Genomic DNA, 10,615 nt, shown 5'->3' on the forward strand with positions numbered 1-10,615 from the left:
ACAGTACAGATATGTCACATTAAAAATACATTAGGGTCTATTGCCAGATATTTTTCAAATTAGCCCTTTTTAATGAATAATTTAAACATTAAAAAGCACATATTACAGGGGATGTATCTCACCATGATATCCCTTTAATGTAGCTGGTGCTGCGATGGCAGTCCCCAGCCGATCACTGGGAAAAGTTTGGGCCGGAAGTCAATTTGTAGCAACAGCAGAAATGCAGTATTGCAGGATGGTGTCGCCTCCTAATCAGGCCTATCAGTAGGGGTTCTCACTGCATATATCCTATGGACAACCTGCTTTGGGGACCCGCTTATAAATATGTAATGGCACACAACGTCGGATGCTGCATTTCCTTCACTACTTCATGGTCAGACACTCTTTCCCCAGTGTATCCAAAGCCTGCACAGTCCTCTACAGGACCACACCTGGTACTTACCCGGGACTCCTATCTGCTGTGTGCTAGAAGTATCCTCACCTACCTCACCTGCAGGGGGAGCAGTACCACAAGAATTGTAGGGTAAACCAGCTCACCTGCCACATGTATTGCAGTCCTTGGGTGCACAGGAAACCATGGTGAGACCTCTTGAGACAAGGGTAAAAGAGAAAAACAATCCTGCACTCCTGTAATTTTTGAACTGTCGGTTCTTTCATTGCAGTGATAAAAATTCGTACAGTGGTACAACCTTCATTAGTGTCATTCGCAGTCTACGCGTTTTGAACTAAGCACTTCTTATTCATGACTCCAATTCATGGATTCATCAATAAGAACTGCTTAGTTAGAAACGCGTAGACTGCGAATGGCACTAATGGAGGTTCTACCACTGTACGAATTTTTATCACCGCAATGAAAGAACCGACTGCTCAAAAATTACAGGAGTGCGGGATTGTTTTTCTCTTTTACCCTGGAGCAGTACCACACTCACATGTCATGTAGCTGAGCCAGTACATTGCAATTCACATCAGAAGGCAATGCTAAATATAGCTGGGTTCCATCAACATCACAGCCGCTATTAAATGTAATAGTTTAGTAAGGCTTGGCAACAATGCATGTAAATAACTGTGACTAAAGGAAGATGGAATCAAAAGGATTACATAAAGCTAAACGATGAAAGCTTACTTGTAAAACACCAGGGCAGAGTACTGCATGCAAGAAGGAAGGAGACAGACAGCCAAAGGGCTGCTCACCCGAATTTGTTGAGTTTAGGACGCCACTACCTAAACTGCTTTTGCAGCTTAACAGGACCGGCCTCTTCGTCAGACCGATCTTTTTGTCAGAAAACAACCGACAAGGGGTGTAGCTATAGGGGGTGCAGAGGTAGCAGTCGCTACCAGGCCCAAGAGCCTGAGGGGGCCCAAAGACCCTTGTGCTGCATAAGAAGATACCAGTATTATAGAAAGTGTGTGCTGGTCAAGTTAAACTTCTGGCTGGAGGGAAGGGGATATGTCAAGAATTTGGCATGGGGGAAGGTGTTTCAATTTTTGCCACATTAAGAAGTAAGGCCCTTTCATTGCACTGCTGTGTGGGCTGAGGAAGTGCTGCTGTCAAGCCCTGAACTTCCTCTATTATTTTCCTATAGCTGCAAGATGTGCTACTGCAGTAGAACCTGACATTACAGTTCTTGGTGCGGTCTTTTATCCAGGGGGCTATGGGTGTCATAACTTGGTCCATACAGTGCCGACATCCTGCAGTTCTGCATTCACTTCAGTCCCTGTCCTCAGTTAATCCTTAAAGGGGTTGTCTCACTTCAGCACATAGCAGTTATTATGTGGACAAAGTTAATACAAGGCACTTAATAATGTATTGTGATTGTCCATATTGCCTCCTTTGCTTGCTGGATTCAAGTTTCCATCACATTATACACTGCTGTTTTCCATGGTTATGACTAGAGATGAGCAAATCAAATCCCACGAAGTGGAATTCGATCCGAATTTCAGGATAAATTTGATTCGCCTAAAAGCGTATCGATTTAACCTAAGATAGTATAAAAACAAAAAAAATCAAACTTGTTTGAAGATCTCGGCCGAAATCCTGTGCGGCGCGAGATTACATCATCACGTTAGCCAGCGTAATGACATCATACGTCACCACGCCAGGCGACAGATCATAATAATGGGGTTATTATGGGGGACTTCAACTACCCAGATATAGACTGGGAAACTGAAACTTGTATATCTCATAAAGGAATCAGGTTCTTGGCAATAACCAAAGACAATTACCTCTCCCAACTGGTTCAGGACCCGACTAGAAGGACACCTGGGAAATAGTGACTATAAAATAATAACCTTCTAATTTGTCATCTAAAAGAGTGTTTCTACAGGGAAGAACAAAAATACCAAACTTGACAAAAGCTAAATTTAGCCAACTAAGAGGCCATAGGCCCAACTAACTGGTACAAAGTCTTTAAAAATAAAAATACAGCCACAAAATGGGATATTTTTAAAAGCATCCTCAAATCTAAGTGAGAGGTACAAACCTTATGGGAATAAAAGATTAAGGAACAAGAAAAAAAACTGTGGATACGGTAAATAGAAATGTAAAGAAAGCAATAAATGACAAAAGGAAAAAAATAATATAAATATATATATATATAACAAAAAAAGTAGCCAAACTAGAGACTGAGAGATTAATTGCCAAAGAGAGCAAAACTAACCCTAAAATGTTCTTCAATTATATAAATGGTAAAAAGTATAAATCCGGTGTCGGCCCTTTACAGAATAATGAGGGGGGGGAGTTGCATAGAGTGATGAGGAGAAAGCAAAGGAAGGAAGAAGTACAGCGGCGTCTTAAAAAGATTAAAATAAACAAATCGCCAGGACCAGATGGCATACACCCCTGTATCCTAAGAAAATTAAGTAATGTCATAGCCAGACCCTTATTTCTGATATTTAAGGATTCTATACTGATAGCAAGTGTTCCACAGGATTGGCGCATAGCAAATGTGGTGCCAATATTTAAAGAGGGTCCAAAAACAGAGCCTGGAAACTATAGGCCGGTAAGTTTAACATCTGTTGTGGGTAAACTGTTTGAGGGTTTTCTAAGAGATGCTATCTTGGAGTACCTCCATGAAAATAAGTGTATAACGCCATATCAGCATGGCTTCATGAGGGATCGCCCATGTCAAAATAATTTAATCAGTTTCTATGAGGAGGTAAGTTCTAGACTTGAAGGTGGCGAATCAATGGATGTCGTATATCTGGACTTCTCCAAAGCATTTGACACTGTACCGCATAAAAGGTTAGTATATAAATTAAGAATGCTTGGACTGGGAGAAAACGTCTATGTGGGTAAGTAACTGGCTGAGTGATAGAAAACAGAGGGTGGTTATTACCGGTACACACTCAGATTGGGTCACTGTCACTAGTGGGGTACCTCAGGGGTCAGTATTGGGCCCCATTCTCCAATATATTTATTAATGATCTTGTAGAAGGCTTGCACAGTAAAGTATCAATTTTTGCAGATGACACTAAATTGTGTAAAGTAATTAACACTGAAGAGGACAGTATACTGCTACAGAGGGATCTGGATAGATTGGAGGCTTGGGCAGAGAAGTGGCAGATGAGGTTTAACACTGACAAATGTAAGGTTATACACATGGGAAGGAATAATGCAAGTCACCTGTACATACTAAATGGTAAAACCCTGGGTAACACTGCCATGGAAAAAGACCTAGGAATTTTGGTGAACAGCAAACTAAGCAGTAGAAACCAGTGTCAGGCAGCTGCTGCCAAGGCCAATAAGATAATGGGTTTCATCAAAAGGGGCATAGCTGCCTGTGATGAGAACATAGTCCTGCCACTTTACAAATGGCTAGTCAGACCACACATGGAGTACTGTGTACAGTTCTGGGCTCCTGTGAACAAGGCAGACAAAGCAGAGCTGAAGAGGGTTCAGAGGAGGGCAACTAAAGTAATAACTGGAATGGGGGGACTACAGTACCCTGAAAGATTATCAAAATTAGAGTTATTCACTTTAGAAAAAAGAAGACTGAGGGGAGATCTAATTACTATGTATAAATATATCAGGGGTCAGTACAGAGATCTATCCCATCATCTATTTATCCCCAGGACTGTAACTGACGAGGGGACATCCTCTGCGTCTGGAGGAAACGAGGTAGGAAGAAAAAAAGAGAGGGTTAATCCTGTACTCCAAATATAGGAGGTATGGGATGAACAGACAGGACGCCAAAGGTAGAGGACACAGTGGAGTGGGGAAAAGAAAGTGGTTAAATGGTAAAGTATATGTACTGTTGGATCAGAGATCAGAGTCCAAAAAGCAGGGCAGCCTAGGTGATAAACTATCTGCAAGAAAGCAGTATAGTGAAACTGGAGAGAAATGAAGAGAAAAAATATATAAAAAAAATCACCAAATGGCGCCAACCGCTATTGACCTGTAGTAAATGCTATGGTATAAGGTATCCCAAAGTACGGGAAAAGAAACGCTGTAAGATATATTAATAAAAATAAAAAGCCCCTATGGGGTCACGAGGAGCAACTAGTATAAAAGAGTATAGTGTAAAAGGTGATAAACACTGAAACTCACTTCACCAGGGAGGGGTCTAGGACTCTAGAGGGATAATGCTCAAGACACCCAATACAACCGCCTCCCTCGCCTGGTTCGTATGTAGAGTAGTAGGAAAATACGGAAGTCCACACCAAAGGTCTTCAGGTATAATCCCTTTAATAGGTGAATTAATCAGGTAGGCTCAACGCGTTTCGGGGATACATAAACCCCTTCCTCAGGAGCAGAGTCAGTAAAAGGTTTATACAAAGAATTAAAGAAACATACAGCCATATATAGCAGAATCAAAGTGAAAAAGGGGGCGTGTTTGGCGCCAAAACAGTGGTGGGTGTCATTTCCGGAAGTGACATCAGTCGTAATGCATACACAATGTAAAAGTAATACAAATAATAAAAACATGGAGCGACAGATGTCTTAGGCAGAGTGTGCCCATCTAGGGTAGTCTTACTTATTCCTGTTACGGGTATAGACAGCTGCAAGGTACACTGTGGCTGAGAACAAGCTCAGCCGGAGAGACTTCCCGTGTGTGGAACGCATCACCGGAAGTGCGTTCCAGATGCCCGTCGCAGGAGAAAGGCAGGGGCCGGTGGTGGCAGAGCAAACCGGAATATTTAGGCACAGAGCTGATATGCGAGATGGATTGAAACAATGAAGGGCATGGGGGAAATACAAAAAGGAACAAATAAACAATTATTTTTATTTTATTTTTGTGTAAACCGGAAGTTCGGATGCCTGGAACGCATCGAAGGCGGTGCGTTCCACCACAAGGGATTGGGTCTGGAGGAAAGAAGGTTTGTACACAAACATAGAAGAGGATTCTTTACGGTAAGAGCAGTGAGACTATGGAACTCTCTGCCTGAGGAGGTGGTGATGGTGAGTGCAATAAAGGAATTCAAGAGGGGCCTGGATGTATTTCTGGAGCATAATAATATTACAGGCTATAGCTACTAGAGAGGGGTCGTTGATCCAGGGAGTTATTCTGATTGCCTGACTGGAGTCGGGAAGGAATTTTTTATATTTTTTTTTTGCCTTCCTTTGGATCAACTTGCAGGATAACAATTTTTTTTTTGGCCTTATAAACTATGTTACTATGTAAGATGGCAGCGACCGGCCAGTCGCAAGCAAATGGAGGCGGTAAGTTTTATTTATTTTTTATTAATTTTACATAGTGTTTGGTGCAAATATTCGAATCGCGATTAATTTTTTTTAAAGCTGATTTTGCCACTTCGAGAATTTGGGAAGATCTAGAATATAGTGCTATATATAGGTAATTTCGAATATTCTAGATTTTTTTTCATCAGTAACCTCCCTTCTTGCTTGTGGGCCAATAAGAAGGCTGCAATGTCTGTGTCTGAGCTTAGCAACATCCCTAGCAACCAATAGGAAAGTTGCCGACCCCTTACTATATAAGAACCTGCCCAGCAGCCATTTTCTGAGTTCTGAGACAGACAGCAGTGTCATTGCTGTGCTCTGTGCTTTGCTGTATCATTACATTAGTTAGTTAGTTAGTGTATATATATATCCAACAAAAAAAAAAAACGGCAGCACCATGTTGTGAATCCAGGTGCAATTTCCTCAGACCATGGACAAAGCAGTCATCAGTAGTTATAGTTCTCCAAAAAAGAGGCAGCACTCCAGTATATTGAAGGTGAAAGACCCGCTTTATTGTCCCTCTGCAACGTTTCAACTGCTCATTGCAGTCTTTATCAAGCATACAAAATAGTGCCAAAACATCCACATTTATACCCACAATACCTTGTGATCAAGAGGCCTTCTATGCAACTTATAAGGCCATAATTGCAAATAGTTTAAAAATCGCATATTTCATTGTGTATTCAAATAAAGTGCTACACTGCATAAACTCATCACCTGTGTGTGAAATCAATCATCGTGAGTAGCCGATCAGCCGCATAGACTATAGAAAAACTACTTACACAGCAATGTAATCGGATGACGCCAACCCCAGCATCCCATGTCTGCCAATGCGCATGTCCGGTAACCAGGACACCAGTACACCCCAAGTCACACGACCTGTCACATGACCACATATTTCAGATTTGATCAGATCTGATCTTTTCAACCTCATCACAGCAGTGGAAAATGATGGCGGACATATATTGTCTAATAGGTTCATACTTGAGAGCATGATTGGAATTGTTTTTAATAAATCCATGATTAAGATAATCGGCCTGTGGATAAGTTGTGGTTGGAAGGTTTTTACTTATGGTCTAAAGATGAGGGGCAATGGGGTGGACCTTGGTCCTGATGGTGTTTGGTGCTGACCGTACCTTACACCTTTGTGCCATAATTGGTGTGCGGCGATGATCATTGCAGTGGTATAACCGCACTAACCACCCCCCCCCCCCCCCCTCCTCCTGTTTAATATAGTCACAGTAGTGAGTGTTCCCGAATAGCTTCCCTTTTGGGAACGCATCACTTTATTTCTTCCTACATATACGGCTTTATATCCTTTCTTTAGTGGATTACATTGCTGTGTAAGTAGTTTTTCTATAGTATATGCAGCTGATTGGCTACTCACTAATGATTGATTTCACACACAGGTGATCACTTGGATCAATTTATGCAGTGTAGCACTTTTTTTTTTTTTGAATACACAATGAAATATGCGATTTTTAACTATTTGCAATTATGGCCTTATAAGTTGCATAGAAGGCCTCTTGATTAGGGATGAGCGAACCCGAACTGTATAGGATACATTTTCGTAAAAGTTCGCGTTTGGTGTTCGTCGCTTTCTTGGCGCTTTTTGAAAGGCTGCAAAGCAGCCAATCAACAAGCGTCATACTACTTGCCCCAAGAGGCCGTCACAGCCATGCCTACTATTGGCATGGCTGTGATTGGCCAGTGCAGCATGTGACCCAGCCTCTATTTAAGCTGGAGTCGCGTAGCGCCGCACGTCACTCTGCTCTGATCAGTATAGGGAGAGGTTGCAGCTGCGACGTTCGGGCAAGATTAGGCAGTGATTAACTCCTCCAAAAGACTTCATTCAGAGATCGATCTGCAGCTGTGGATGATTGAACTGCTGCTATTGAATTGCTCACTGTTTTTAGGCTGCCCAGAGCGTTTTGAAGTCACTTTTTTCTGGGGTGATCGGCGGCCAGTTTGTGTCTTGTGGTGCGCCAGCACAAGCTGCCACCAAGTGCATTTAACCCTCAATGGTGTGGTTGTTTTTTGGCTAAATCCTACATCGGGGTCAAGCTGTCACACCAAGTGCATTTAACCATCAATATTCTGGTTATTTTTTGGCCATATACTACATCAGGGGCAAGCTGTCACCAAGTGCATTTAACCCTCAATAGTGTGGTTGGTCAAGCTGTCACACCAAGTGCCTTTAACCATCAATAGTGTGGTTATTTTTTGGCCATATCCCAGTCTAATTCTGTCAGTAAACGTATACCTGTCACCCAGCGCCTAAATAATAGGCCTCAAATTTATATCCAGCTAAATCTGTCGTTACTGCTGTGGCTGGTCAAGTTATTTAGTGTCCGTCAAAGCACAGTTTTTGTTCTGGGTTGAAATACAATTCCCAATTTAGCAATTTCCTAATTTAGTGGTTTCTGCTGTATCAGAGCTATTTTAAATCTATCCCTAAAGGGGTATATAAGATTCAAGGTGCACATAGGGTCATTCTGAATAACTTCACACACACGCTACTGTGCATTTCCAAGTCTAATTCTGTCAGTAAACCCATACCTGTCACCCAGCGCCTAAATAATAGGCCTCAAATTTATATTCAGCTAAATCTGTCGTTACTGCTGTGCCTGTATTAGTGTAATACGGTAACTAAATAGATAGCCAGATAGTGTTAGGTGTCTGTTAAAAAAGGCCTGAATTTGAATTCAATACATTGGGCCAAATAATATTTTTGTTGTTGTGGTGAACGATAACAATGAGGAAAACATCTAGTAAAGGATGCGGACATGGCCGTGGTGGTGTTAGTGGACCCTCTGGTGCTGGGAGAGGACGTGGCCGTTCTGCCACAGCCACAGCCACACGTCCTAGTGTACCAACTACCTCAGGTCCCAGTAGCCGCCATAATTTACAGCGATATTTGGTGGGGCCCAATGCCGTTCTAAGGATGGTAAGGCCTGAGCAGGTACAGGCATTAGTCAATTGGGTGGCCGACAGTGGATCCAGCACGTTCACATTATCTCCCACCCAGTCTTCTGCAGAAAGCGCACAGATGGCGCCTGAAAACCAAGCCCATCAGTCTGTCACATCACCCCCATGCATACCAGGGAAACTGTCTGAGCCTCAAGTTATGCAGCAGTCTCTTATGCTGTTTGAAGACTCCGCTGGCAGGGTTTCCCAAGGGCATCCACCCAGCCCTTCCCCAGCGGTGGAAGACATAGAATGCACTGACGCACAACCACTTATGTTTCCTGATGATGAGGACATGGGAATACCACCTCAGCAAGTCTCTGATGATGACGAAACACAGGTGCCAACTGCTGCGTCTTTCTGCAGTGTGCAGACTGAACAGGAGGTCAGGGATCAAGACTGGGTGGAAGACGATGAGGTCCTAGACCCCACATGGAATGAAGGTCGTGCCACTGACTTTCACAGTTCGGAGGAAGAGGCAGTGGTGAGACCGAGCCAACAGCGTAGCAAAAGAGGGAGCAGTGGGCAAAAGCAGAACACCCGCCGCCAAGAGACTCCGCCTGCTACTGACCGCCGCCATCTGGGACCGAGCACCCCAAAGGCAGCTTCAAGGAGTTCCCTGGCATGGCACTTCTTCAAACAATGTGCTGACGACAAGACCCGAGTGGTTTGCACGCTGTGCCATCAGAGCCTGAAGCGAGGCAATAACGTTCTGAACCTTAGCACAACCTGCCTGACCAGGCACCTGCATGCAAAGCATGAACTGCAGTGGAGTAAACACCTTAAAACCAAGGAAGTCACTCAGGCTCCCCCTGCTACCTCTTCTGCTGCTGCTGCCGCCTCGGCCTCTTCTGCTGCTGCTGCCGCCTCGGCCTCTTCCTCCGCCTCTGGAGGAACGTTGGCACCTGCCGCCCAGCAAACAGGGGATGTACCACCAACACCACCACCTCCGTCACCAAGCATCTGTACCATGTCACACGGCAGCGTTCAGCTCTCCATCTCACAAACATTTGAGAGAAAGCGTAAATTCCCACCTAGCCACCCTCGATCCCTGGCCCTGAATGCCAGCATTTCTAAACTACTGGCCTATGAAATGCTGTCATTTAGGCTGGTGGACACAGACAGCTTCAAACAGCTCATGTCGCTTGCTGTCCCACAGTATGTTGTTCCTAGCCGGCACTACTTCTCCAAGAGAGCCGTGCCTTCCCTGCACAACCAAGTATCCGATAAAATCAAGTGTGCACTGCGCAACGCCATCTGTGGCAAGGTCCACCTAACCACAGATACGTGGACCAGTAAGCACGGCCAGGGACGCTATATCTCCCTAACTGCACACTGGGTAAATGTAGTGGCAGCTGGGCCCCAGGCGGAGAGCTGTTTGGCGCACGTCCTTTCGCCGCCAAGGATCGCAGGGCAACATTCTTTGCCTCCTGTTGCCACCTCCTCCTTCTCGGCTTCCTCCTCCTCTTCTTCCACCTGCTCATCCAGTCAGCCACACACCTTCACCACCAACTTCAGCACAGCCCGGGGTAAACGTCAGCAGGCCATTCTGAAACTCATATGTTTGGGGGCAGGCCCCACACCGCACAGGAGTTGTGGCGGGGTATAGAACAACCACTCGTCGGTTTGCTGCTTGTGAGCCTCAAGCCCGGCCTGGTGGTGTGCGATAATGGGCGAAATCTCGTTGCAGCTCTGGGACTCGCCGGTTTGACGCACATCCCTTGCTTGGCGCATGTGCTGAATTTGGTGGTGCAGAAGTTCATTCACAACTACCCCGACATGTCAGAGCTGCTGCATAAAGTGCGGGCCGCCTGTTCGCGCTTCCGGCGTTCACATCCTGCCGCTGCTTGCCTGTCTGCGCTACAGCATAACTTCGGCCTTCCCGCTCACCGCCTCATATGCGACGTGCCCACCAGGTGGAACTGCACCTTGCATATGCTGGACAGACTGTGCGAGCAGCAGCAGGCCATA

This window comes from Bufo gargarizans, chromosome 11 (genome assembly GCF_014858855.1).
Source record: "Bufo gargarizans isolate SCDJY-AF-19 chromosome 11, ASM1485885v1, whole genome shotgun sequence".
Lineage (NCBI taxonomy): Eukaryota > Metazoa > Chordata > Amphibia > Anura > Bufonidae > Bufo > Bufo gargarizans.